Source organism: Arachis hypogaea, chromosome 16 (genome assembly GCF_003086295.3).
Source record: "Arachis hypogaea cultivar Tifrunner chromosome 16, arahy.Tifrunner.gnm2.J5K5, whole genome shotgun sequence".
NCBI classification, from domain to species: Eukaryota; Viridiplantae; Streptophyta; class Magnoliopsida; order Fabales; family Fabaceae; genus Arachis; species Arachis hypogaea.
Window position 1 is genome coordinate 32,899,112 of NC_092051.1, and position 26,284 is coordinate 32,925,395.

Genomic DNA, 26,284 nt, shown 5'->3' on the forward strand with positions numbered 1-26,284 from the left:
TTCGAACAAAGGAAACAACAGTGTTAGCATCATCAGTACGGGTAGGAATTGCTTCCACCCATTTAGAGACATAATCCACAGCTAACAATATATAAAGGTAACCACTAGAGTTTGGAAATGGACTCATGAAGTCAATGCCCCAAACATAAAAAATTTCACGGAAAAGCATAATCTGTTGAGGCATCTCATCTCGCTTGGATATATTACCAAACCTTTGGCATGGGGAACAAGATTTACAAAAAGCAGCAGCATCTTTAAAAAGAGTAGGCCACCAGAATCCACAGTCTAAGATTTTTCTAGCTGTTCTTTGAGGGCCAAAATGTCCTCCACTCTCAGAAGAGTGGCAAGCCTCTAAAATGGACTGGAATTCTGATTGAGACACATACCTTCTAATTACCTGGTCCGTACCACACCTCCATAAGTATGGGTCATCCCATATATAATATTTAGACTCGCTTTTCAGCTTGTCCTTTTGATGTTTAGTAAAATTGGGAGGGAAAGTATGGCTAACTAGATAATTAGCTACAGGTGCATACCAAGGAACTACTTCAGATACTGCATGCAAGCTATCAAATGGGAAAGCATCATTTATGGGAGTGGAGTTATCCTTAATGTGCTTAAGGCGACTCAAGTGGTCTGCCACTAAATTCTGGTTACCACTCCTATCCTTAATTTCTAAATCAAATTCTTGCAGCAGCAGTATCCAACATATCAACCTTGGTTTGGACTCCTTTTTAGCTAATAACTACTTTAGAGCTGCATGGTCTGAGTACACTACTACCTTAGTACCAAGTAAATAGGCTCAGAATTTATCCAGAGCAAAAACAATAGCAAGAAGCTCTTTTTCAGTAGTAGTGTAATTAGACTGAGCAGCATCTAAGGTCTTAGATGCATAAGCAATTACGAAAGGATCCTTACCTTTGAGATGAGCCAGTGCCGCTCCTACCGCATGGTTGGAGGAATCACACATAATCTCAAAAGGCTAGATCCAATCTGGTCCTCTCACAATTGGAGCTTGAGTCAGGGCGATCTTCAGCTTATCAAACACTGCCATACAGTCCTCGCTCAGCTCGAATTCAACATCCTTCTGTAGCAATCTGGATAAAGGCAATGCTACCTTACATAAGTCCTTGATGAATCTCCAATAGAAATCTGCGTGGCCAAGGAACGAACGAACTTCCCTCACAGAGGAGGCGTAAGGTAGACTAGAAATGACATTTACCTTTGCTAGATCTACAAAAATACCAGTATTAGAAACAACGTGTCCTAGAACAATACCTTGTTTGACCATAAAATGACACTTTTCAAAATTTAAAACAAGGTTTGAACTAACACACCTGTCTAATACTCTAGATAAACTATCCAAGAAAAGGTTAAAGGAATCACCGTATACGCTAAAATCATCCATAAAAACCTCCATACAGCTCTCAAGTAGGTCAGAAAAAAGACTCATCATGCACCTTTGAAAAGTAGCTGGTGCATTGCACAAGCCAAAAGGCATTCTCTTGTAAGCATAAGTCCCAAAGGGACATGTAAAAGTAGTATTCTCCTGATCTTCAGGAGCTATATGAATCTGGAAATAGCCTGTGTAACCATCTAAAAAGTAATAATGGGATTTACCTGACAGGTGGTCCAGCATTCGATCAATGAATGGCAGGGGGTAGTGATCCTTACGAGTGGCTTGGTTGAGACGCCTATAATCAATGCAAACTCTCCATGAATTCTACACTCTAGTTGTCAGGAGTTCTCCATGTTCATTCTTTACTGTTGTGACTCCAGACTTCTTGGGCACCACTTGTATTGGACTAACCCATTCACTGTCTGAGATGGGGTAAATGATATCTGCTTCAAGCAGCTTGGTCACTTCTTTCTTGACAACTTCTAAGATGGTGGGATTCAATCTTCTTTGGGGTTGACGGATAGGCTTTGTTCCCTCTTCTAAGTATATTCTGTGCTCACAAACTTGAGGGCTGATGCCTACTATATCCGCCAAGCTCCACCCAATTGCTTTCTTATGTTTTCTTAGCATACTAAGCAGTTGCTCCTCTTATTGGGAGGTGAGTTCCCTTGCAATGATAACTGGGAATTTATGATTATCCTCAAGGTAAGCATACTTGAAGTGGGAAGGAAGTGGCTTTAATTCCAATTTTTGCTCATGGCTAGGCTTTGGATTATCTGGAACTGGTGATAAAGGCAAGGTGTCTTCATTATGTTCAGAGGGTGTCGCCACACTTGGACCTTGTTCCATGTGCTTCTCTTCTACTTTTTCTTGGTGAACTTCAGCTACAGTTTCATCAATGATGTCACACTAGACGATAGAATGATCTTCCGGAGGGTGCTTCAAAGCCTCATTTAAATTGAAACTCACTGCTCTGCCATCTATCTCAAAGGAGTAAGTTCCTGAGAATGCATCCAACTTGAACTTCGAAGTTTTCAGGAATGGTCTTCCAAGAAGGATTGATGATGGTCTTCTTGAGTCATTAGGGGGCATTTCCAAGATATAGAAGTCAATGGGAAATGTGAGCCCCTTAATGCTCACTAATACATCTTCAGCAATTCCAACTACTGTAATAATGCTTTTATCTGCTAACACAAAATGAGCTGCCGACCTTTTTAAGGAAGGGAGCCTCAAAGCATCATATATAGACAAAGGCATAATACTCACGCAAGCTCCTAAATCACACATGCAGTCAGAAAATATTACACCTCAAATGGTACAGTTAACCATGCATGGACCTGGATCACTACATTTTCAGGTATACCTCCCATTAAAGCAGATATAGAACTACCTAAAGGAATAGTTTCTAATTCATTAATTTTGTCTTTATGTATGCACAAATCTTTTAGGAATTTTGCATATTTAGGTACTTGCTGAATAACATCAAAAAGAGGAACAATTACCTCAACCTTTTTGAAGATTTCTACCATTTTGGGATCAAGTTCCAACTGATTTCTGGGCTTCCTTGCAAGGTGTGGAAATGGAATAGGGACGGCGTCTCTTGCAGCTTCTACGTCTCTTGCAGCTTTTGCGTCTCTTGCAGCTTCTGCGTCTCTTGCAGCTTTTGCGTCCCTTGGTGCTCCATTCCTGGGGTGAGCTGCTTCTTCTTCAACCAAGTCTTGCACTTAATCTTCTTCTTCAACCTCCTCCACTTCAACCATGTCCTCAATTGGGACGTGTTCTTGTGATCTTGGCTCCTCAGGATTTCTCTCTTGTAGTGTGGTTTCGGACCTCAAAGTGATGGCATTGATGCCACCTTTGGGGTTGGGTAATGGTTGAGAAGAAATTCCACTGGAGCTTGAAGCTGGTTGTTGGAGTTGTTTATTGATCCAATCTGTGAGGTAAGAGCTTGTACAGCAGAGGTCAGACCGTTTAAGGTGGAGCTAAGCGAGCTCTCCATGATCTTTTGCCTTTGCTCAATAGACTGAAGTAGTTCATCATGAGAAGAAGAAGGGGGATAGGTGATCTGAGGGGCCTGCTGTTAGTTGTGCTGAGGTCCTTGAGACTGCCTTAGATGAGGTGCTCTATAAGGATGGTTGGTTATTCTGATTGTTGTTATTATTCCACCGCTGATTTTCCTGGTTGTCTCTGCCTCCTCTGTTATGGTTGTCCCTCCAGCTCTGGCTAGAATTATCTCTCCACTCCTGGTTGGAGTGGTCTTGCTAACCTTGGTTATAGTTGCCGCCTTGTTGATGATATCCTTGATTTGGGCAGTCATAGAAATTGTGAATGGCTGCCAAGGTGTTGTCCTCATGTTGGAGCTGTGGACACTCATCAGTGTAGTGACTATAATCAGCACATATTCCGCATACTCTCTGAGGAACCAGTTGTTGACTATGTGGTGGTGAGGGAGGTTGAGATTGTTGTTGATTCAGATTTATTTGCTTCAGTAGGTTGGTCATCTCACATATACTCTGTGTGAGAGCAGTAGTCTCAATGCTAGAGGAAACCTCTGCAACAGCCTTGGAATGGCTGTTCCTATGTCTGTGATTTCGGGTGGACTCAGCTAGATCGCTGATCAGTTGCCACGCCTCATCTGCTGTCTTGTACTTTTTCAAAGACCCATTACTAGCACCATCCAACGTGGTCTTATCCTGAGGCTTCATGCCTTGTGTGAAGTAGCTGATCAATACCAACTTATCAATCATGTGGTGGGGGCATGCATCCAGCAGACTCTTGAAGCGCTCCCAGTACTCATAAAGGGTTTCTAATTCACCTTGGATGATGCAGGAAATCTCTTTCCTTAGTCTGTCTGTAACTTCAGCCAGAAAATATTTTTCCAAGAATTCTCTCTTGAGCATGTCCCAGTTGGTAACAGTTACTTCAGGTTGGGAGTAATACCACTCCCTCGCCTTTCCCTCAAGAGAAAACGGGAAAGCGATTAGCAGAACAGAAGTTTCATCTGCACCATGACGCCGAACAGTAGAACAGGCTGTCTGAAAATTCCCGAGGTACTTTATAGGCTCCTGAGCAGGTAAGCCATGAAACTTAGGTATCAAGTTGATTAGCACAGTCTTCAGTTCAAAATCTGCAGCCAGATTTGGGTGACGCGCTTGATACGATTGCAGAGTAAAGTCTGGGGCTCCTGCCTCCTGGAGAGTAATCCTCCTGGGTGCTGCCATATTACCTGCACATAAATCAACTAAATCAGTAGTAGAGGAGCTTGTTTCTTCCTCAAATGGCGGTTCAGATTCGCTCTCAAATAAGACTGGTGAATTGGCAACAACCACTTCACCACCCTCAGAGGCTAACAGACGCCGAGCTCGCCTAATACGTGAAAGAGTTCTTTCAATTTCAGGATCAAATGCGGCTAAGCTCGGATTAGGCAGTGAACGTGTCATTCAACAAAAGAAACATATAGCTCATGGTAATAAAACAAAATAAAATAAAATGAAAATAAATAAATTCCAACCAATAAATTAGCACACTATTGCAACTCCCCAGCAACGGCGCCAAAAATTGACGTGGCGGAAATTGGTCGATTAAGAAATTAATAATAAAAATGTGTTGTAAGTACATTTCTTAACCAGCAAAAATCCGCTTGTCAATTTAGAAGAGTTATCACAAATTTAAGAATAAGATTACTGGGAGTATGAGTCCCAGATCGTCTCCCAACGAGTTGACAAAAGAGTGCAGCTTATTGGTCAGAGGTTTTTCCAGAAATTTTGAGTTTGAGAAACAAGAAAATAAATAATTGTAAAATTAAACAACGGAAATTAGCGAGAGAATTTATATAATTAAATTAAAAACCATGATCGGGAGAAGATTAATTGGAATTTCTATCCTTGTTAGAATTTCCCAAGTTTAATAATAAAAGATTGTTGCTCTACTTGTTCATCCCTTAATTAATAAGGAAAAATCAAGTAACTAACTAACCAACTATGTCATAGGTCCCAATCCTTTCCTAAGAAGGGATTAGAGTAAGAGACTAGAGTTGTCAGTCATCAACTACCCATTAGAATCAACACTTGAGTATCCCAACTCAAGGTTCTCATTTCAATCAACTCCCAATCAAGTTAGGAAACTACTCCATTATCATGAATATAAACTTCACAGAATTAAAAGGGGAATAAAAGGAAAACATGATAGACAATAATTAAAAATCAATTAAAAGTAAAAAGATTCTTGTATTAATAAATCCCAAAATGCAACATACTTATCCAAAGAGGGTCAATGGGTAGTAAAAAGAAAGGGAATTAAGAAAACAAACTAGAATAATGAAACTTCCACGGAGGTAATGATCCTTCTCAGTATCCAAAAGCAAAAGCATGAAACTCTAAAACTATGAATGTGAAGAACCCTAGAGGAAGGAGTAGAATTCTCTCTAAGATTCGAAAACTAAACTAAAACTATGCGTAATGAGAATGTGTCTTGAGTCTTTGCAGGTTCCCTGGCTCTAGTCTGTGTTTCTGGGCCAAAAACTGGGTCAAAACTCGGCCCGAAATCGCCCCCAGCATTTTCTGTAATTTTCGTAGATCGCGCATGTCACGCATACGCGTCAATCACGTGTACGCGTCGTTTGACGATTTTCTTTGCCACGTGTGCGCGTCAGGCACGTGCTCGCGTCGTTGTGCAGATTCGCTTCCACGCGTACGCGTCGCTATGCAGAACACCAATTCGCGCGCGTGCGTGAGCCATGCGTGTGCGTGGCTTCTCGCTGGTTTTCTCCTTTATTTCTTGTACTCCTTCCATTTTTGCAAGCTTCCTCTCCATCCTCTAAGCCATTCCTTGTCCTGTAATGCCTGAAAATACTGAACACGCAGATCATGGCATCGAATGGTATGAGAGGACATTAAGAATACACAATTTAACGGCTCAGGAAGCAGGTTTTCAATCATAGAGCATAATTAGGAAGGAATTGTAAAATCATGAAATTAGTATGAATAAGTGAGTAAAGAGTTGATAAAAACCACTCAAATTAGCACAAGATAAATCACACAATAGTGGTTTATCACCCTCTATATATAGATGACTGGAAAAATAAAAGAAGAATTATTGTCTAGAAAGTAGCATGCTATTCCTTTACCAATAAACAGTGATCAATGATCGAAAGCATAGGTAAATTTTATGTTGAACAATCTATGTTTTACTCGCTGTGTCTCTCGCTCAAAGGATTAAGCCAATAGCTACACTAATCAGAAATTTGCAGCAGTTGTTCTGCAACTTATTTTAAATTCAGCTACAATAATCAACCATAAGCTTCATGTATTCTTATCATTCAAAGCTACAACTAATTAAGTAGAGTCATTTTTTAAATAAAAAACTAAGGCAATAGATTAAGTAAGAGAACTTGCAAGGTCAGGATGTGTCCGAGTAAGCTTAAGCCAATCCATTTGACTATATCCTTTTTCAAAAGGAACATTGATCTGAGCTGCCGGCTTTGCAACAAGACTCTTCAGTTCTGAAGACCTCTGAATCGAATTCATCCCATCACTCATAACTAATTTCTTGTTCAATTCATTCGGCTGACATGAAGTCGCACTGGTTACGGTGAAAGACAAAGAACTAACATTGTCCTCCTTTATAGAGTTCGAATTATTTGTAAAACCATCCTTCCACAAGAAACCACCATCTTGATTACTACTAGTAGTGGGAGAACTTGAGGATTTTTCTTTTATGGAAATATCAGCAATATCCGAAGCAAGTTTCGTTGTTTCAATACCCTCTTGCGAACTAATCTATAAATCCAAGGCATCAAATTAGAAGAATGACACTAGATATACAAATTCTTATCAAATTCTCAAGTAACTCAAATTCTTATCCTATGAAAAGTGCTTACATTGTGTAAAGAGAGATCATAGAGATGGAGACAAAGAGATATAACAATTGAGATAATGACACACAAAAATAGTTTCTGCAAGAATCTAGTGAAGGCCATCATGATTTGTCTAAGAGAACAAAATTTTCAAAAGTAGAAACCAGCATGCCACCCTTATAGTGATAACACTTTAATTAGAAAACCTCTCTTTTAATACATAGTTTCTTATCTTTAATCAGAGGCTTCTCCTAGTAGCATGCCACCCTTATAGTGATAACACTTTTTACCTTTTCTTCCCAAATTTCTAATCTTCTAATAAGAACCCTACCTTAGTCAATTCTCATCAACTCATCATGGATTTCAACAAAAGAAATCATCATAAACCAAGATTTCTATTTTTTGTTTTAAAAAGAAGCTAAGTTGACCAAAATCCATTGAAAACTAAGTAAACACAGAGAAAGAATAAAAAATAGTCAAACATCAAAGAAGCAATTGAGAAGCCTAAAAAAATGCTCAGCAAAAAAAAAGGAAGTCAACAGAAAAACTTATCAAAATTAGTGTAAAGCTGTATATATTATTTATAAAAGTATAACCCATAAGCGCTCGATGTACAAAATAACAAGCTTGCAACATTTTTTTCTAATTTCCTAACTCAATTTGTAAAAATATCCACATTTTTTTCGAAAGAAAATCCCAGATACTACTCCTAGCAATAACAAAACTAATAATAATAAAAAGTAATAGAAGGCTCACTTGCAAGCCATGACAGGAATGGACATGAGTGGAAATGCTTATAATTCCAAAAACAACGAAACCAATGGTGGTGCGAACCAGGTACCCTTGGGCTCTGAAATGCTTATAATTCCGAAAACAATGAAACCAATGGCAAAAAATGCTTATAACTAATACTAATTAAAATATAATATTTTACCCAATATCAACTAAATAAAACATAATAAACAAACAACCCTATACCTTGTCCTTGTGGCACTTGTAGAAGACATCCCAATACCTTTTGTCTTTTTTGTCATACTTTTCTGCCACGTGTATCAGCAATTCAACTAATTAGTGCTTTAATTTCTTTGAATTTGCAGCCAATACTATTTGATTAACTAACTTTCATATATAAATTAAACTTTTAATAAATTTTTTTGAATCATGCACAAAATAACACAAATAAAGCAAGACTAATTACATATTAAAAATAATTACAAGGATGCTATTTATTATTATTAGTTACCTTGAGCTCTTGTAAGGATGAGTGACAAAACCCTCTTTAGGTGGCAGTGGCACTACATTTTTATTAAATATATTTATGAAAATATTTTTTTTATAAACTGAGACATGTTCTTCAACCCACTAATTAACTCTAATAATTTACACCAATTCTAAATATGCATAGAAAAATAAGTGAATACATTAGATGAAGAAAAGCATGAAAGTAAAACTTGCTTACCCCCAAAAGAAATACTGATCTGAACCCTTATATAGGAAGGAGAAGAATTAGTAGATATAACCACCATGTAAGAATAATTCTCCTGGCTCTTCAGCTATTCAACAAAACAATAATTTGAGATGTTAAAATAAATAATTACATAAATAAGTAAAATTTTAGCTATATACTTATTCATATTTTAAAAGCGGCACAATTGCATTTACAACTGCACTTTCTTAATCGTTACCAAGTTTAAGTTAACTTAAATATCAAACAGCATCTTTAATGGTTACAAGCAAATAATTTTTTATGCCAATATATTGAATAATGAAAGCAAATTTGTTAACAATTAATAGGTACATAAGTTTATATAATCTCTCACGAACCTCTAGGAGCAAGAAATGATGCAATGATTGTGTGGAGATTTCATCCCAATTATTCTTCTTCTTTTTCCCCATATACACAATATAGACCTGCATATACATATATATAGAACTTTATTCATTTTTGTATCTATTGTTAATCATTGTATACACTAAATTGAAAATAACTTGACACAATATAGACATGCCTATAAATATAGCAAATTATTGTCTTTTGAAATCACTGAAAGGTGAAACTTGACATTTAGTTAGTTAGTATATTACTATATTAAGGATCATAAGTATAAAACTTTGGTTCCAGAGCATGTGGCCGAACAATGCAAACATTAAAATATATAAGAAGGGAAGGCAAAGGATAGCGTATCCACTTATTACCTCAGCTGCTACCACAAGTAATCTGCACATATATTAATGAAGCGTAGTTTTTACTATTGAGATGCATAAAATCTCTTCACTATAACAGTACTATCTTAAAGCTATACTATTACATTAGAAAAGCAATACATTTTTATGCAAGTTATGTTCAATTAAGTTAATTGCCAAAAAGATTAGACCACTATATGTATATCACTTAGCTTGAATTTAAGAAATTAATACCACTGAGCCTGGAACTGGAGAATCTGTGTGCAAAATAGAAGAATCTCCTCATTGTTTTCCATCAGAAGAAAGAAAACCTTGGCAGGAGCATCAGCGACTTTGAAAGCTTCTGCGGTTGCCCGTACTAACCACAAGCTAGGGAAAACACTGAAAATTCAGCACAAGAAACTCAGAAAAGACGCACATCATGATGATGAAAGTAAAAATAGAAAGAAAAGAAAAAATACGCAGTACATACAGTTATTTCTGAACATGTTGAGGCCTTGAACCTCAAAGCATAGCATTATCTGCTAGCGACTCGAAAAAGCATATTCAATAAGCACATACACTTGACCCTCTCAAAGAACATATATACATGCTAAACACATTCCTCAATTTCCCCAATCTGAGAATATAATTAGCTTCCAAAGATTACAGAAGAGAAAAAACCCTAACCTGAGACATGATTGCAGCGAGCAGTGAGGATTACAACAGAGACGGCTCAAGCAGAGCAGCGAGGATGTGAGGCATTGACGAGCCGACAATGACCAGAGATGGCTCAGGCAGCACAAGACAAAGAAGATGGATTACATCAGCGGTGGATCCGGCAGCGCAAGGTAGAAACGGCAACAGCAGCGCAAGGCAGAGATAGCTCTAGAGGTGCAAGAAGCAGTGGTGGCAACTTCTCTATCCATTGTCGCCTTCTCCATCTTTCTCTTCTTCCTCCTTTGATGGTGGATCTCCCTTTCTCTCGTTCTCTTCGTCACTCTCTGTGTCTCTCCCCATCGCCGTGCTCACTTTTTCCAACATAATGTAAAACCCTAAACCTAGCCCCTATCCTTGCTCGTTCTCGTTTGAGAAATACTTCTATTATTTCTTGTTAAGTTGAATTCGTTTTATTTCAAAATCGATGGAAAACTGAAAACTGGGAAGCAAAGCTATACCAATTATAAGATTTATTTCTGAGAGAGGTATTAAAAATTTTAGGCAACACTTAGAAGGCAAATTTTAAAATAAATTTAAAGACAACACTTATAAAATTTAACCTATTGACTTTATAATAATTTTCTTTATATATTTGATAGAGCAACGCTTGTTAAGTGTCTTTTAATTTATCTAAGACATCATTTATAATATGTTGGTTAAAAATATGTTGTAATAGCTCTATTTACTAGCAATTAGTATAAAGTGTTGTCTATTTTTATTTTAGGCAACTCTTTTAAAGTGTTATCTTAAAAATATGTTGCAATAGATAAAAAATGTGGTAGCGTGCCTTTAATTTTTCACATAAATCCTAGCAAGCTTCTGATGGGTGGAAAAAAGTGCTGGTTAAGAAATTTTAATAAAAGTAGCGTTGTCAGTACAGCCTTAACCGACGAAATTTCCACTACCAATTTAATTTGTGTCACAATTAAGATTAAATAACTGGGAGTAGAATTTCCAGGTCGTTTCCCAAAGAGTTGACACAAGGAGCAATTTATTGGTTAGGAATTTTCTGAGTATTTTTGAAATTGAGAATGAGAAAAATAAATAATTGGGAAATTAAAGTAATGAACAGTAACAAGAGATGTTATATAATTGAAATAAAAGGCCTTGGCTAGGAGAAGATTAATTGGAGTTTCTATCCTTGTTGACCTTCCTAGGTATAATAGTAAAATGTTATTGCTTCCACTTAGTGATCCTCTAACTAATAAAGGAAAGTCAAGTAGGTAACACCAACTCTGATTCACAAGTCCTAATCACTTCACAGGGAAGGATTAGAGTTAGTGAAAATTGAGTTAGCCAGCAATTTTGAATTACAAATTAATTCTTGAGTATTCCAACTCAGGGGTTTCCAATTAATCAACTCCAAAGCCAAGTTAGGAGTTTTACTCCATTAACATGAATGACATTTTCACAAACATGTAAAGGGAGTGGATAGAAGACATGGTAATTAAAATTAAATTAATAAAAGCAAATTTGGAGCTGATAATTAATTGAAAGAAATCAAACAAGTAAGGGAATTAAATATAAAAATAGTTCATTACATTAATAAATTCAAAATTAACAATATCCAAATCTGGCCACAAGCAATTAAATGGAAACAAAAGAGTAGAGTGATAGAAAGGCAAACTATAACGATGAAGACTTCAATTGAAGGTAGTATCAGCTCCCTCAATATCCAATCAAAAGCCAAAACAAATAAGAACACTAAGAACCTAGGAGAAGTGGTGTTTTTTCTCTAAAATTTAAAACTAAAATCTAAAACTAAGTGAAAGTGAATGTCTGTTCTGTCTCAGCTTGCCCCCTGCATCTAGTCTGTGTTTTTGGGGTTAATGAAAGCTGGGAACACATAAAAGAGCACCGAACCCTCACTTGAAGTGTATATGCACTCTAATCGCTCAAGTGTTTGGGGTTAATCCACTCGAATCTCCTCTAGTCATGCTTTCTAAAACTTGTTCTTCATCTAACCAATCAACAAATATTTAGTATATAAATGCAAACTTCATGAGGGCTTTTCAAGGTTGTAATGGGGCTAAGGTAAGGGTGAGGATATATGTATGGCCAAGTGAGCTATCATTTGAATCTTTGACTAACTTGAGTTCTCACCTAACACATACTTACTCTCTATACAATTCTCAAATCAAGCTTAGCCATCCAAAATCTCACTTTTGCATAATTTCACAAACTCATGTATCAATTCTAATTCCACCACATATGCATTGATCTTTTTATTGAACTTAACATTGGGGTGATTTTATCCCCTATTCATTTATTTCATCTTTGGAGGCACCTTTTTTTTTCTTTTTCTTTTTCTTTTCTTTTTTATATAAATGAAAGCATAATATATCAATGCATATGGGATATATTATGACAAATATTTGGGATATATCAATGCATATGACAAATATTGAGAATGTGTTTTTCTTTTTTCTTTTCTCAATATTTGTCAATAAAAACAAAACACATTCTCATCAATCAAAGTTCCCACATTTTCCCACACTTAGTTGACATACATGGTGCACGAAATTGTGATCGTTCATTCCTTGGTACCGGTGTTGAAAACTTAATACGCACGTTCATAATCTTAGTTCTTTGTCACAACTTTGCACAACTAACCAGCAAGTGCACTGCGTCGTCCAAGTAATAAACCTTACGTGAGTAAGGGTCGATCCCATGGAGATTTTCGGTTTGAAGCAAGCTATGGTCACCTTGTAAATCTCAGTCAGGAAGATTCAATTGGTTATGGAGATTTGATAATTAAAATATAATTAAAATATAAAATAGGATAGAAATACTTATGTAATTCATTGGTGAGAATTTTAGATAAGCGTATGGCAATGCTTTTATTCCTTCTGAACCTCTGCTTTCCTACTGCTTTTATCCAATCATTCATACTCCTTTCCATGGCAAGCTGTATATTGGGCATCACCGTTGTCAATGGCTACATCCCGTCCTCTCAGTGAAAATGGTCCAAATACGCTGTCACCGCACGGCTAATCATCTGTCGGTTCTCGATCATGTTGGAATAGGATCCATTGATCCTTTTGCGTCTGTCACTACGCCCAACACTCGCAAGTTTGAAGCTCGTCACAGTCATCCCTTCCCAGATCCTACTCGGAATACCACAGACAAGGTTTAGACTTTCTGGATCTCAAGAATGGCCGCCAATAATTCTAGCCTATACCACGAAGACTCTGATCATAAATCAGGAGGCTAAGAGATATGCATTCAAGCTTGCCTTTCAAGTAGAATGGAAGTGTTTGTCAGGCATGCGTTCATAAGTGAGAATGGTGATGAGCGTCACATAATCATCACATTCATCATGTTCTTGGGTGCGAATGAATATCTTAGAATAAGAATAAGCTTGAATTGAATAGAAAAGCAGTAGTACTTTGCATTAATTCATGAGGAACAGCAGAGCTCCACACCTTAATCTTTGTGGTGTAGAAACTCCACCGTTGAAAATGCATAAGTGAAAATAGGGTAGACATGGCCGAGTGGCCAGCCTCCCATGGAGGTCTAGAGATCTAAAAATGATCAAAAGATGTGAAATAAATCACTAAAAGTAGTTTTTATACTAAACTAGTAACTAGGGTTTACAGAAATGAGTAAATGATACAGAAATCTACTTTTGGGCCCACTTGGTGTGTGCTTGGGCTGAGCATTGAAGCTTTCACATGTAGAGGTATTCCTTGGAGTTAAACGCCAGTTTGTAACCTGTTTCTGGCATTTAACTCTGCTTTGCAACCTGTTTCTGGCGTTTAACTCCAGAATAGGGTAGAAAGCTGGCGTTGAACGCCAGTTTGCGTCATCTAAAATCCGGCAAAGTATGGACTATTATATATTTCTGGAAATCCCTGGATGTCTACTTTCCAACACAATTGAGAGCGCGCTATTTGGACTTCTGAAGCTCCAGAAAATCCACTTTGAGTGCAGGGAGGTCAGAATCCAACAGCATCTGCAGTTCTTCTTTAGCGTCTAAATCTGATTTTTGCCCAAGTCCCTAAATTTCAGCCAGAAATTACCTGAAATCATAGAAAAATACAGAAACTCATAGTAAAGTCCAGAAATATGATTTTTATTTAAAAACTAATAAAAATATACTAAAAACTAACTAAATCATACTAAAAACTATGTAAAAACAGTGCCAAAAAGCGTATAAATTATCCGCTCATCACAACACCAAACTTACATTGTTGCTTGTCCCCAAGCAACTGAAAATTAAATAGGATAAAAAGAAGAGAATATACTATAAATTCCAAATATCAATGAAACTTAGCTCCAATTAGATGAGCGGGACTAGTAGCTTTTTGCCTCTGAACATTTTTGGCATCTCACTTTATCCTTTGAAGTTCAGAATGATTGGCATCTATAGGAAGTCAGAATTCAGATAGTGTTATTGATTCTTCTAGTTCAGTATGCTGATTCTTGAACACAGCTACTTTATGAGTCTTGGTCGTGGCCCTAAGCACTTTGTTTTCCAGTATTACCACCGCACACATGAATGCCACAGACACATAATTGGGTGAACCTTTTCAGATTGTGACTCAGCTTTGCTAAAGTCCCCAATTAGAGGTGTCCAGGGTTCTTAAGCACACTCTGTTTTTGCTTTGGACCTCGACTTTAACCGCTCAGTCTCAAGCTTTTGGCTTGACACCTTCATGCCACAAGCACATAGTTAGGGACAGCTTGGTTTAGCCGCTTAGGCCAGGATTTTATTCCTTTGGGCCCTCCTATCCATTGATGCTCAAAGCCTTGGATTCTTTCTATTACCCTTGACTTTTGGTTTAAAGGGTTACTGGCTTTTTGCTCTTGCCTTTTGGTTTAAAGAGCTCTTGGCTTTTTCTGCTTGCTTTTTTTCTTTTTCTTTCTTTTATTTTTTTCGCCAATTTTCTTTTATTTTTTTTGTAAGCTTTTCTCTATTCGCTGCTTTTTCTTGCTTCAAGAATTATTTTTATGATTTTTCATATCATCAAATAACATTTCTCCTTTTTCATCATTCTTTCAAGAGCCAACAATTTTAACATTCATAAACAACAAATTCAAAAGACATATGCACTGTTCAAGCATTCATTCAGAAAACAAAAAGTATTGTCACCACATCAAAATAATTAAACTAGTTTCAAGGATGAATTCGAAATCATGTACTTCTTGTTCTTTTGTGATTAAAAGCATTTTTCATTTAAGAGAGGTGATGGATTCATAGGACATTCATAGCTTTAAGACATAGACACTTAAACACTAATGATCATATAGTAAAGACACAAACATAAATAAAACATAAGGCTCAAAAACCGAAAAACAGGAAAATAAGAACAAGGAGATTAAGGAACGAGTCCACCTTAGTGAGGGTGGCGTCTTTCTCTTCTTGAAGAACCAATGGTGCTCTTGAGCTCCTCTATGTCTCTTCCTTGTCTTTGTTGCTCCTCCCTCATAGCTCTTTGATCTTCTCTAATCTCATGGAGAATGATGGAGTGCTCTTGGTGTTCCATCCTTAGTTGTCCCATGTTGGAACTTAATTCTCCTAGGGAAGTGTTGATTTGCTCCCAATAGTTTTGTGGAGGAAAGTGCATCCCTTGAGGTATCTCAGGGATTTCATGGTGAGGAATTTCCTCATGCTCTTGTTGAGGTCCATGATCTCTTGTTTGCTCCATCCTTTTCTTAGTGATGGGCTTGTCCTCATCAATGAGGATGTCTCCCTCTGTGTCAATTCCAGCCGAATTACAGAGGTGGCAAATGAGGTGAGGAAAGGCTAACCTTGCCAAAGTGGAGGACTTGTCAGCCACCTTGTAAAGTTCTTGAGGTATAATCTCATGAACTTCCACTTCCTCCCCAATCATGATACTATGGATCATGATGGCCCAGTCTACAGTAACTTCAAACCGGTTGCTAGTAGGAATAATTGAGCGTTGGATGAACTCCAACCATCCTCTAGCTACAGGCTTAAGGTCTGGTCTTCTCAATTGAACCGGCTTGCCTCTTGAGTCAACTTTCCATTGAGCTCCTTCCACCCATATGTCCATGAGGACTTGGTCCAACCTTTGATCAAAGTTGACCCTTCTAGTGTAGGGGCGTGCGTTTTCTTGCATCATTGGCAAGTTGAACGCCAACCTTACATTTTCCGGACTGAAATCTAAGTATTTCCCCCGAACTATGGTAAGCCAATTCTTTGGATTCGGGTTCATACTTTGATCATGGTTCCTAGTGATCCATGCGTTTGCATAGAACTCTTGAACCATTAAGATCCCGACTTGTTGAATAGGATTAGAGAGAACTTCCCATCCTCTTCTTCTAATCTCTTGTCGGATCTCCGGATATTCATTCTTTTTAAGCTTAAAAAGGACCTCAGGGATTACCTTTTTCTTGGCCACAACTTCATAGAAGTGGTCTTGATGGACCTTTGAGATGAATCTCTCCATCTTCCATGACTCAGAGGTGGAAGCAATTGCCTTCCCTTTCCTCTTTCTTGAGGTTTCTCTGGCCTTAGTTGCCATTGATGGTTATGGAAAAACAAAAAGCAATGCTTTTACCACACCCAACTTAAAAGGTTTGCTCGTCCTCGAGCAAAAGAAGAAAGAAAGTAGTAGAAGAAGAAGAAAATGAAGGAGATAGAGGGAGAGAGTGTATTCGGCCAAGGGGGAGAAGTGGTGGTTGTAATGTGTGAAAATGGAGTAGTGTTGAGGGGTTTATATAGGGGTGGGGGGAAGGGTAGGTTTCGGCCATTAGGGTTGGGTTTGGAAGGGAAAAGAATTTGAATTTTGGAGGTAGGTGGGGTTTATGAGAAAGAGTGGATGGATGTGAGTGGTTAAGGGTATTTGGGAAAGAGGTATGGAGGTGATTGGTGAAGGGTATTTGGGGAAGAAAGTTATGAAAAGGTGTGAAGAGGAGAGAAGAAGAGGTGGGGTAGGTGGGGATCTTGCGGGGTCTACAGATCCAGTGGGGTCAAGGACTTAGCATCCCTGCTCCAATTAGGCGTGCATAACGCCCTTAGAATGCATGTCTGGCGTTAAACGCCAGCTTGCTGCTTGTTTCTGGCATTTAACGCCAATTCCATGCTCTGTTCTGGCGTTAAACGCCAGTCTGGTGCTTGTTTCTGGCGTTTAACGCCAGCTTGATGCTTCTTTCTGGCATTAAATGCTAGCTTGATGCTACTTTTCATTCTGTTTTTTTATTTTTCAGTTGTTTTTGTGACTTCATATGATCATCAACCTAAAGAAAACATAAAATAATAATGGAAAATAAATAGATATAATTAGATAACATTGGGTTGCCTCCCAACAAGCGCTTCTTTAATGTCAATAGCTTGACAGTGAGCTCTCATGGAGTCTCACAGATGTTCAGAGCATTGTTGGGACCTCCCAACACCAAACTTAGAGTTTGAATGTGGGGGTTTAACACCAAACTTAGAGTTTGGTTGTGGCCTCCCAATACCAAACTTAGAGTTTGACTGTGGGGGCTTTGGTTGACTCTGCAGTGAGAGAAACTTTTCATGCTTTCTCTCCATGGTTACAGAAGGAGAACCTTGAGTCTTAAATACAAAGTAGTCCTCATTCAGTTGAAGAACCAACTCTCCTCTGTCCACATCAATCACAGTTTTTGCTGTGGCTAGGAAGGGTTTTCCAAGGATGATGGATTCATCCTCATCCTTCCTAGTGTCTAGGATTATGAAATCAGTAGGCATGTAAAGGCCTTCAACCCTTACTAGCACGTCCTCTACTAGTCCATAAGCCTATTTTCTTGAGTTGTCTGCCATTTCTAATGAGATTCTGGCAGCTTACACCTCAAAGATCCCAATTTTCTCCATTACAGAGAGTGGCATAAGGTTAATGCCTGACCCCAGGTCACACAGAGCCTTCTCAAAGGTCATGGTGCCTATGGTACAGAGTATTAAGAATTTACCAGGATCCTGTTTCTTTTTAGGTAATTTCTGCCTATCCAATGCATTCAGTTCATTGGTGAGCAAGGGAGGTTCATCTTCCCAAGTCTCATTACCAAATAATTTGGCATTCAGCTTCATGATTGCACCAAGGTACTTAGCAACTTGCTCTTCAGTAATGTCTTCATCCTCTTCAGAGGAAGAATACTCATCAGAGCTCATGAAGGGCAGAAACAGGTTGAATGGAATCTCTATGGTCTCTGTATGAGCCTCAGATTCCTTCAGGTCCTCATTGAGGAACCCTCTAGTGTTCAGATGACGTCCCATGAGGTCTTCCTCATTGGGATTCATGTCCCTCTCCTCCCTTGTAGGTTCGGCCATGATGGTCAAATCAATGGCCTTGCACTCTCTCTTTGGATTTTCTTCTGTATTGCTTGGGAGAGTACTAGGAGGAGTTTCAGTGACCCTTTTACTCAGCTGGCCCACTTGTGCCTCCAAATTTCTGATGGAGAACCTTGTTTCATTCATGAAACTTAGAGTGGCCTTAGATAGATCAGAGACTATATTTGCTAAGCTAGATGGATTCTGCTCAGAATTCTCTGTCTGTTGCTGAGTGGATGATGGAAAAGGCTTGCTATTGCTAAACCTGTTTCTTCCACCATTATTAAAGCCTTGTTGAGGCTTTTGTTGATCCTTCCATGAGAAATTTGGATGATTTCTCTATGAGGGATTATAGGTGTTTCCATAGGCTTCACCCATGTAATTCACCTCTGCTATTGTAGGGTTCTCAGGATCATAAGCTTCTTCCTCAGAAGATGCTTCTTTAGTACTGTTGGATGCAGCTTGCAATCCATTCAGACTCTGAGAAATCATATTGACTTGCTGAGTCAATATTTTATTCTGAGCCAATATGGCATTCAGAGTATCAATTTCAAGAACTCCCTTCCTCTGAGGCGTCCCATTACTCACAGGATTCCTTTCAGAAGTGTACATAAACTAGTTATTTGCAACCATGTCAATGAGTTCCTGAGCTTCTGCAGGCGTTTTCTTTAGGTGAATGGATCCACCTGCAGAATGGTCCAATGACATCTTAGATCATTCTGACAGACCATCATAGAATATATCCAGGATGGTCCATTTTGAAAGCATGTCAGAAGGACACTTTTTGGTCAGTTACTTGTATCTCTCCCAAGCTTCATAGAGGGATTCACCTTCTTTCTGTTTGAAGGTTTGAACATCCACTCTAAGCTTGCTGGTATGCAAAATCGTGATCGTTCATTCCTTGGTAACGGTGCCAAAAACTTTTATACGCACGTTCATAATCTTAATTCTTTGTCACAACTTCGCACAACTAACCAACAAGTGCACTGGGTCGTCCAAGTAATAAACCTTACGTGAGTAAGGGTTGATCCCACAGAGATTGTCGGTTTGAAGCAAGCTATGATCACCTTATAAATCTCAGTCAGGCGGATTCAAATGGTTATAGAGTTTTAATAATTAAAAGATAAATAAAATGTAAAATAGGATAGAGATACTTATGTAATTCATTGGTGAAAATTTCAGATAGGCGTATAGAGATGCTTAGTTCCTTCTGAATCTCCGCTTTCCTACTGCTTTCATCCAATCCTTCATACTCCTTTCCATGGCAAGCTTTATGTAGGGCATCACCGTTGTCAATGGCTACTTCCCGTCCTCTCAGTGAAAATGGTCCAAAATGCGCTGTCATCGCATGGTTAATCATCTGTCGGTTCTCGATCCTGCTGGAATAGGATTCAGTAATCCTTTTGCGTCTGTCACTACGCCCAGCACTCGCGAGTTTGAAGCTCGTCACAGCCATCCCTTCCCAGATCCTACTCGGAATATCACAGACAAGGTTTAGACTTTTCGGACCTCAGGAATGGCCGCCAATAATTCTAGCCTATACCACGAAGACTTTGATCGTGAATCAGGAGGCTAAGAGATATGCATTTAAGCTTGTTTATATGTAGAACGGAAGTGTTTTTCAGGCACGCATTCATAAGTGAGAATGATGATGAGCGTCACATAATCATCACATTCATCATGTTCTTGTGTGCGAATGAATATCTTAGAGAAGAAATAGGCTTGAATTGAATAGAAAATCAATAGTACTTTGCATTAATTCATGAGGAACAGCAGAGCTCCACACCTTAATCTATGGTGTGTAAAAACTCTACCGTTGAAAATACATAAGAACAAGGTCCAGGAATGGCCGAATGGCCAGCCTCCATGATCTAAGAACTAAACGTCCAGAGATGTAAATACAGTAGTAAAAAGTCCTATTTATACTAAACTAGTTACTAGGGTTTACAGAAATGAGTAAATGATGCAGAAATCTACTTTCGAGCCCACTTGGTGTGTGCTTGGGCTGAGCATTGAATCTTTCATGTGTAGAGGTCTTCCTTGGAGTTAAACGCTAGTTTATAACCTGTTTCTGGCGTTTAACTCTGCTTTGCAACCTGTTTCTGGCGTTTAACTCCAAAATAGGGCAGAGAGCTGGCGTTGAACGCCAGTTTGCATCGTCTAAACTCGGGCAAAGTATGGACTATTATATATTGCTGGAAAGCCCTGGATGTCTACTTTCTAACGCAATTGAGAGCACGCCATGTGAACTTCTGTAGCTCCAGAAAATCTACTTTGAGTGCAGGGAGGTCAGAATCCAGTAGCATCTGCAGTCCTTCTTCAGCATCTGAATCTGATTTTTGCTCAAGTCCCTCAATTTCAGCCAGAAATTAACTGAAATCACAGAAAAACACACAAACTCATAGTAAAGTCCAGAAATGTGAATTTTATTTAAAAACTAATAAAAATATGCTAAAAACTAACTAAATCATACTAAAAACTATGTAAAAATAATGCCAAAAAGCGTATAAATTATCCGCTCATCACTTGCTAAGCTTTTGAGGAGGAAAGAACTTGACTAAGAAAGCCATGACCAGCTTTTCCCAATAGTTCAAGCTATCTTTAGGTTGAGAGTCCAACCATATTCTAGCTCTGTCTCTTACAGCAAACAGGAAAAGCATAAGCCTGTAGACCTCAGGATCAACCCCATTGGTCTTAACAGTATCATAGATCTGCAAGAATTTAGTTAAGAACTGAAAAGGATCTTTTGATGGAAGTCCATGAAACTTGCAATTCTGTTGCATCAGAGAAACTAATTGAGGCTTTAGCTCAAAATTGTTTGCTCCAATGGCGGGGATTGAGATGCTTCTTCCATGTAAGTTGGAATTTGGTGCAGTGAAGTCACCAAGCATCTTTCTTGCATTGTTTTTGGGTTCGGCCTTGTCTCCTTCTTTTTCAAAAATTTCTGTCAGATTTTCTCCAGAGAGTTGTGCTTTAGCTTCCCTTAGCTTCCTCTTCAGAGTCCTTTTAGGTTCAGGATCAACTTCAACAAGAATGTTCTTATCCCTATTCCAGCTCATATGAAAAAGAAGAGAACAGAAAAGAAAATATGGAATCCTCTATGTCACAGTATAGAGATTCCTTATATGAGTGTAAGAAGAGAAGAATGGAAGAAGGAAAAGATAAGAATTCGAACACAGGGGAGAAAAGTGGGTTCGAATTTTTGAGTAGAAGAGAAGTGTTAGTAGATAAATAAATAAATAGAAGGAGATGATAGAGGGAAGAATTTGAAAATAAAATAAAATAAAATAAAAATATTTTTGTTTTTAATTTAAAATTTGAAGTTAAAAATATGAAAGTTTTAAAAAGAAAAATAAAATGAAATTAAATTAGAATTTAAAACAAATAGTTAATTAAAAAGGAATTTTGAAAAAGTGGGGAAGAGTTTTCGAAAATTAGAGAGGGAAAATTAGTTAGGTGATTTTGAAAAAGATAGGAATCAAACAAAAAGATAGGATTAATTTGAAAAAAGATTTGAAAATAAATTTTGAAAAGATAAGAGGTTAGAAAAGATTTTGAAATTGATTTTGAAAAAGACGTGATTGACATTGAAAAAGATATGATTGAAAATCATTTTGAAAAAGATTTGAATTGGAAATTAAAAAGAGTTGATTTTGAAAATTGAAGTTGATTACTTGACTAACAATAAACAAAAAGATATGATTTTAAAATTTAAAGATTGAACCTTTCTTACTAGGCAAGTAACAAACTAAAAATTTTAGAATCAATCATATTAATTGTTAGCATTAATTTCGAAAATATAAAATGGAAATAAGAAAAGAATTTTTGAAAATCATTTTGAAATTTTCGAAAATATTAAGAAGAAATTTGAAAAAGATTTGATTTTTAAAAAAAAGTTTTGAAAAGATAGGATTTTTAAATTGAAAATTTGAATTGACTCATAAGAAAAAACTAAATTTTAAAAAGTTTTGAAAAAGTCAACTCAAATTTTTGAAAATTTATGAGAGAATAAGGGAAAGATATTTTTTTGATTTTTGAATTTTTAATGAAGAAATAGAAAAACAACAAAAAGACTCAAAACATGAAAATTGTGAATCAAAACACACAATGCATGCAAGAACACTTTGAATGTCAAGATTAACACCAAGAACACTTTGAATGTCAAGATGAACATCAAGAACATGTTTTTGAAAATTTTTAAGAAAAGAAAAACATGCAAGACACCAATCTTAAAAATTTTTAATGTTTAGACACTAACAAATTGAAAATGCATATGAAAAACAAGAAAAGACACAAAACATAAAAGTGCAAAGATCAAACAAAGGAGATCATGAAGAACAACTTGAAGAACATATGATGAATTTTCGAAAATTAAAGAAAATTATAAAAACATGCAATTGACACCAAACTTAAGAATTGACACTATACTCAAACAAGTAACACAATTATTTTTGGTTTTTATGATTTTATTAAATTTTTTTTTGGTATTTTTTGAAAATTATTTAGAAAATGAAAAATAAGGATTTCAAAATTTTTAATGAGAATTCCAGGAATCATGCAATGTTAGTCTAAAGCTCCGGTCCAGGAATTAGACATGGCTTACTAGCTAGCCAAGCTTTCAGTGAAAGCTTCGGTCCAAAATACTAGACATGGCCAATGGCCAGCCAAGCTTCAGCATACATAGTTCAAGCATGTGAAGAGGAAGCCTCAGTCCAAAAGAATTTGGACATGGCTATACAGCCAGCCAGGCTTCAACATGTTATCTTGAAACTCTATAATTCATTCTTAAAAATCTGAAGCCATAGAATAATTTATTTTTAAATTTTTTTATTTTAGTTTTTTCGAAAATAAAAACAAAAACAAAAAGCTTAAAATTAAAATAAAATTACCTAATCTAAGCAACAAGATGAACCGTCAGTTATCCAAACTCGAACAATCCCCGGCAACGGCGCCAAAAACTTGGTGCACGAAATTGTGATCGTTCATTCCTTGGTACCGGCGCTGAAAACTTAATACGCACATTCATAATCTTAGTTCTTTGTCACAACTTCGCACAACTAACCAGCAAGTGCACTGGGTCGTCCAAGTAATAAACCTTACGTGAGTAAGGGTCGATTGATGAGCGGATAATTTATACGCTTTTTGGCATTATTTTTAGTATGTTTTTAGTATATTTTAATTAGTTTTTATTATATTTTTATTAGTTTTTATTTAAAAATTATATTTCTGGACTTTACTATAAGTTTGTGTGTTTTTCTGTGATTTCAGGTATTTTTTGGCTGAAATTGAGGGACTTGAGCAAAAATCTGATTTAGAGGCTGAAAAAGGACTGCAGATGCTGTTGGATTCTGATCTCCCTACACTCAAAGTGGATTTTCTGGAGCTACAAAGGCCCAATTGGCGCGCTCTTAATTGCGTTGGAAAGTAGACATTCTGGGCTTTCCAGCAATATATAATAGTCCATACTTTGCCCGAGATTTGATGGCCTAAACAGGCGTTCCAGGTCAGCTCAAGAATTCTGGCGTTTAACTCCAAAACTAGCACAAAAGTTGGAGTTAAACGCCCAAACTGGCACAAAAGCTGGCGTTTAACTCCAAGAAAAGTCTCTATATATAGAAGCTTCAATGCTCAGCCCAAGCACACACCAAGTGGGCCCGGAAGAAGATTTCTGCATTAATTACCTATTTCTGTAATCCTAGGCTACTAGTTTTCTATAAATAGGACCTTTTGCTATTGTATTTATACACATCTGGGGATGTTTAGTCCTTAGACCTTTGAGGCTGGCCATTCGGCCATGCTTACACTATTTGTTCTTATGTATTTTCAACGGTGGAGTTTCTACACACCATAGATTAAGGTGTGGAGCTCTGCTGTTCTTCATGAATTAATACAAAGTACTATTATTTTTCTATTCAACTCAAGTTTATTTCTTCTCCAAGATATTCATTCGTTCTTCAACTTGATGAATGTGATGATCCGTGACACTCATCATCATTCTCACCTATGAACGCGTGACTGACAACCACTTCCGTTCTACATGCAAACAAGCTTGAATGCATATCTCTTGGGTTTCTAATGTAAGATTGGATCCTTCGTGGTATAGGCTAGAATTAATGGCAACCATTCCTGAGATCCGAAATGTCTAAACCTTGTCTGTGGTATTCTGAGTAGGATCTGGGAAGGAATGACTGTGACGAGCTTCAAACTTGCGATTGTGGGGCGTGTGACAGACGCAAAAGGATCAATGGATCCTATTCCGACATGATCGAGAACCGACAGCTGATTAGCCGATGTTGTGACAGAGCATCAGGACCATTTTCACTGAGAGGACGGGATGTAGCCATTGACAACAGTGATGCCCAACATAAAGCTTGCCATGGAAAGGAGTATGAATGATTGGAAGAAGGCAATAGGAAAGCAGAGGTTCAAGGAGAACAAAGCATCTTCATACGCTATCTGAAATCCACCAATGAATTACATAAGTATCTCTATCTTTATTTTATATTTATTTTCATCACCTTAAACTCCATAACTATTTGAATCTGCCTGACTGAGATTTACAAGATGACCATAGCTTGCTTCAAGCCGACAATCTCCGTAGGATCGACCCTCACGTAAGGTTTATTACTTGGACGACCCAGTGCACTTGCTGGTTAGTTGTGCGGAACTGTGACAAAGTGTGATTCACGTTTGAGAGCTCGAAGTCTTTGGCGCCATTGTTGATGATCACAATTTCGTGCACCAAGTTTTTGGCGCCGTTGCCGGTGATTGTTCGAGTTTGGACAACTGACGGTACATCTTGTTGCTTAGATTAGGTATCTTTTCTTCAGAATTTTTAAGAATGAATTCTAGAGTTTCAAGGTGATGTTCCCACAATCACAAAAGCTGATTGATTCTCATCAATTTAGCTATTGAATGTAATGTCCTGCTGAAGCTTGGCCAAACATGTCTAATCCTTTTTAGACTGAAGCTTTAGACTAACATTGCAAGATTCTTAGAATTATTATTAAAAGTTTTGATTCTCTTTATTTTCTTTTCTATATAATTTTCGAAAATAATACAAAAAAATTTATAAAACCATAAAAATAAAAAATATTTTATGTTTCTTGTTTGAGTCTAGTATCAATTTTTAAGTTTGGTGTCAATTGCATTCTTCTTGCATTTTTCGAAAACATACATATTGTTCTTCATTGATCTTCAAGTTGTTCTTGATGATTTCATTACTCTGATCTTTAAATTCTCTTGTTTCGTGTGTTTTGTTGTTTCTTACATGTATTTTTACATTGTTATAGTCCTTAGTATACAAACTTTTAAGTTTGGTATCCTGCATGCATTGTTTATTTGATCTTAGTTGCATTTTTATTGATTCTCATCATAAAAAATTCAAAAATATTTTTAAAACTATATGTTTTTTCAAGTCAATAATACAGAGAATTGAAGATTCAGAACATTCAGCAGAGGAATCAAACAGAAAAAGTTGGACGTTCAAAATGCCCAGTGAAGAAGGAAAACTGGCGTTTATACGCCAACCAGGGTACCTGGCTGGGTGTTTAACGCCCAAAAAGGTAGAGATTTGGGTGTTAAATGCCAGAATGGGCACCATTCTGGGTGTTTAACGCCAGGATGACACTAGAGAGAAGATTTTGTTTTTAATTCACAATTTTTTCAAGTTTTCATAATTTTTCAAAATCAAATCTTTTTCAAATCATATCTTTTCAATCATATCTCTTTCAAAATCAATTTCTTTCCATTTTATATTTATTTTCAAAAATCCTTGCTTCAATTAAAGATTTACTTCAAAATTTTCAAGTTGTTACTTGCCTATTAAGAAAGGATCAAACTTTAAATTTTAAAATCATATCTTTTAATTTCTTGATAGTTAAGTAATCAACTT

General features: G+C 37.2%; 2 non-coding genes across 2 annotated transcripts; both read left to right on the plus strand.

Moving 5' to 3' along the window:
- The first annotated feature begins 4,140 nt into the window (after window positions 1-4,140).
- Window positions 4,141-4,248, plus strand: LOC112761973 (small nucleolar RNA R71). The gene has a single exon (XR_003182338.1). It is a non-coding gene; the product is annotated as a small nucleolar RNA R71 (small nucleolar RNA).
- Window positions 4,249-19,152: 14,904 nt separating this feature from the next.
- Window positions 19,153-19,260, plus strand: LOC112760442 (small nucleolar RNA R71). Its single transcript, XR_003180883.1, has one exon. It is a non-coding gene; the product is annotated as a small nucleolar RNA R71 (small nucleolar RNA).
- Window positions 19,261-26,284: the final 7,024 nt, after the last annotated feature.